Below are 4,404 nucleotides of genomic sequence, written 5' to 3'. Positions count from 1 at the left end.
AACATTAATGAAAACCATGCTAATATTAGGAATTATGTTAGCCTCATATCAGTATTTTCCAGCTTTAAAAATATTGTTTGGTTTTAGTTGCATATTTTATACCAACAAACAACCTAGCAGTCTTAACAAATGAAAAAAATTGTCACAAATGTTGCCACAATTTTGATCAATGAGAAAGAAGATCTATAGTTTGTCACTCTGAATTTGCTTTATTCCCTTGGGTTTCCCTTCAACATGAGAAAACAAAAACTTTACTGAGTTCAGTGATTGAGAGAAAGCATTTCCTGGAGGAGCAAGAGATCATGAAAAGGAAACTAAAGATAGTTAAACACAAGATTGTATTCTGAAACTATGCCTCTTGCGTGTATACCTCAAGAGTTCAAAATAGTGTTATTATTTTTTATACATTTTTATTGCAGTATGATTGACATATAGTATTATAGGTTTCAGGTGTACAATATCGTGATTCACAGATTATATTCCATTTTTAGCTATAAAATATTGGCTATATATCCTGTGCTATACAATATATCTTTGTAGCTTATTTATTTTATACACAGTAGTTTACAAGTATATTTTATTACATCAAAATTAGTTATCTGGGTATTCACGACTACAATGCAGTCTGGGAGGTGTACACCTCAGCTTTCTATTTAGTGCTTAATAATAGACTATAAAAGATGTCATTGACAAAATTTAGGAATAAGTGATATTTCATGGGAAGATCTATAGAATATTTAGGACTAAGAATTAATCTTATCTTTGACTTCCCTGGTGGCTCAGAGGTTAAAGCATCTGCCTATAATGCAGGAGGCCCAGGTTTGATCCCTGGTTTGGGAAGATCCCCTGGAGAAGGAAATGGCACCCCACTCCAGTACTCTTGCCTGGAAAATCCCATGGACGGAGGAGCATGGTAGGCTGCAGTCCATGGGGTCACAAAGAGTCAGACACAACTGGGCAACTTCACTTTCACTTTTTCTATTTTTAATAATAGGATAAATTCCCATAAGGAAACAAGAAAAAGAAAAGAAAAATGAAAAGGATTATGACTAAGAGATAATGTAATAGTTAAAAATATACAGAGATGAAATGTTAACCTCACAACAATCAACAAAATACAAATTAAAAGCCTGGGATACTGTCAAACTGATACTGTTGCTCACATGACCCCTTTATGGCCCCTTTACCTTTATCTTGTCCTAATCATTCACTTCCCTCTTTATGTTCATATTATCTGTGTTTCCTCCTCAGTTGAAATGAGACTTGGGTGTGCCATTCCAGAACCCTGAGAATGCAGAAGCACTGTGCCGAGGTTCTCCACTGCACTCCTTAAAGGTAACTATGAGAAATTCTGATTAATTCTCTGTGACAAATTCTAATTGAGGATTGCATGCAACAGAGATCACATTTACAAATTTACACTTCCATCCAGGTCTTCACTACAGTACATTTTATGCTTTTCATGAACTCATAAGCGTTGGCAGAAAAAACCAAGTAGGTATCTGTCCCACTGTCCTAAATTAGACAGTCACTAAGAGCTTGCTACACTGGGTATAAAAGTTTAAATTAATCTCACATTTCAATGTGTCACTCTGAAGGAACTTGACTCTCTCCATCTCTCTCCCAAAGCCCAGCATTGTTACCTTTGTCTTCTGGGATACAGATGTTACCCTTCCCTATGTTCTTTCTGGTGATGATAGAACTCATTCCAGTCCCACTGATCTTGGAACACTCTCTTTGATCAAATCACATAATCTTTGTCTCTGAAACAAACAAGTGAATAAACAATTAGACCTCCAATGGTAGCTTCCTGGAATTTTACCTCTTATTAGTTTCCATGTCACCTGACATAGGTATTCCTCGTGTGAAAGACATTGTAAAGGCCCAGTGCTGGTGCATGTATAAAATTTCTCCACCTTCAAATTTTAGCAATTTAATAGATAGGAATTGACTCTAGAGGGATAATGATTCTGATTTTTATGGAATGAGTGTTTATACCTTGAGCAGCATGTCCTAAAGCAAAACCATAGAATATCCTGTGAAATGATTTATGAAAATACAAAGATGGTCTAATACATGCAGAATAATAAATATAAACTATTTCTCATCTTATAGATTCAATAAATTTAAACGCAATGATTTCTCTCATATGTTCTAATGAAGAAATCTACTTGTCAGTCATTCCCAAATTTATTTGAAAGATGGCTTAGTGCATTGGTTATGAGCTCAACGTCTGCAGTTAGACAACTCAAGAGCATATTCTGACCCTGCCATTTGCCAGCTATGTGTACCAATAATTGGACCAATTATTTGATCTCTTTGTTTATCAGTTTCATCATCTACAAGGTGGTATTAATAATAATAATAACTGCTTTATAAGTTTCTTGTAAAGATTGAATGGGTTAATATATCTCAAGTGCTTTGAATTGTGTTGATATAAGTGCTCCCAAGAGGTCTATTTTTATGATTTAACTTTGGTGTCCTTTTAAAAAATGTAGCACATACTAGTAGCTTGTTGTTAACAACCCACTTATCATTCACTGCCTAATTCACAAATGCTGGTCATGTGTGAGCTGTTGTCTTAATATGGTTTACTCTAACAAAATACTGCAGACTGAATGGCTTAAACAAAAAACATTTACTTCTCACAGTTACAAATCATGGAACTGGCAGATCCCTCAGCGAGGGCCCAGTTACTGGCTTGTAGATGGCTATATTCTTCTTGTATTTTTACATGGTGCAGAGCAAAGAGTGAGGAAGCAAGATCTCAGTTCTCTTTTTATAAGAGCACTAACTGCATTCCTGAGGGCTTGACTCTCATGAACTAAATACTCTTCAAAGGTGTATCTCTTAACACTATCACATTAGGGATTAGAATTTCAACACAGGAACTTTATGGAAGACACAAACAAATATTCATGGCAAAATATATCAGGTCTATATTTTTATTTAAGAGGCACCCATAGGGTAAACTTTGGTTTGTCTGACTCGAAAGCCTTTGCCAGCAATGGATGGGCTTAACAGTCTTATTCTATTTATTGAAAATACTTGAGACATTGAACATGACCATCTACTACCAGGATTTCAATTGCAGAGGAATCTATTATGTTCTTGGAACATTTAAGTATGCTGTCTAAACGGTTTTTCTGTGGCTGATTGCATTAAGGGTAAGTTTCTGACCAAAGGATGAATGATCAGTTGCCTGATGAGTTCTGCCAAACAGGGATAATAGGTCATTAAATTAACAATTCCAGACTTTCCCTTATGACATTTGAATATCAGGCATACTGAGAGAGTCTTTCAGTTCACTTCAGTCGCTCAGTCGTGTCTGACTCTTTGTGACCCCATGGACTGCAGCACGCCAGGCCTCCCTGTCCATCACCAACTCCCAGAGTCTACCCAAACCCATTTCACTGAGTCGGTGATGCCATCCAGCCATCTCATCCTCTCTCTTCCCCTTCTCCTCCTGTCCCCAACCCCTCCCAGCATCAGGGTCTTTTCCAATGAGTCAGTTCTTTGCATGAGGTGGCCACAGTTTTGGAGTTTCAGCTTCAGCATCAGTCCTTCCCATGAACACCCAGGACTGATCTCCTTCAGGATGAACTTGGTTGGATCTTCTTGCAGTCCAAGTGACTCTCAAGAATCTTCTCCAACACCATAGTTTAAAAGCATCAGTTCTTCGGTGCTCAGCTTTCTTCACAGTCCAACTCTCACATCCATGCATGACCACTGGAAGAACCATAGCCTTGACTAGATGAAATTTTGTTTGCAAAGTAATTTGTCTGCTTTTTAATATGCTATCTAGGTTGGTCATAATTTTCCTTCCAAGGAGCAAGCGTCTTTTAATTTCATGGTTGCAGTCACCATCTGCAGTGATTTTGGATCCCCCCAAAAATAAAGTCTGACACTGTTTCCACTGTTTCCCCATCTATTTCCCATGAAGTGATGGGACCAGATGCCATGATCTTAGTTTTCTGAATGTTAAACTTTAAGCCAACTTTTTCACTCTCCTCTTTCACTTTCATCAAGAGGCTCTTTAGTTCCTCTTCACTTTCTGCCATAAGGGTGGTGTTATCTGCATATCTGAGGTTATTGATATTTCTCCCGGCAATCTTGATTCCAGCTTGTGCTTCCTCCAGTCCAGTGTTTCTCATGATGTACTCTGCATATAAGTTAAATAAGCAGGGTGACAGTATACAGAGAGTCTTTAATCTCATGAATACTGGATGGAGAGCCAGAATGCTGCTGACTCATAATAATGGTTAAGTCTTAGGCTCAAAATACTCACTTCTGATAAAACCATACGAGCCAAGTTTGCTGATAATTTTCTACCAGAACTATTAATACTGTATTTAATGTCTGGGAGATCTGGCTTGTTGCTGTTCACATTTTCCCTTTTTCCCA

The 4,404-nt window shown here is 37.4% G+C and overlaps 1 non-coding gene across 1 annotated transcript; it reads left to right on the top strand.

Moving 5' to 3' along the window:
• Positions 1-768: 768 nt before the first annotated feature.
• TRNAY-AUA (transfer RNA tyrosine (anticodon AUA)) lies at positions 769-840 on the top strand. The gene has a single exon. It is a non-coding gene; the product is annotated as a tRNA-Tyr (tRNA).
• Positions 841-4,404: the final 3,564 nt, after the last annotated feature.

Source organism: Muntiacus reevesi, chromosome 3 (genome assembly GCF_963930625.1).
Source record: "Muntiacus reevesi chromosome 3, mMunRee1.1, whole genome shotgun sequence".
NCBI lineage: Eukaryota > Metazoa > Chordata > Mammalia > Artiodactyla > Cervidae > Muntiacus > Muntiacus reevesi.
This window is presented reverse-complemented; position numbering and strand designations above follow the sequence as displayed.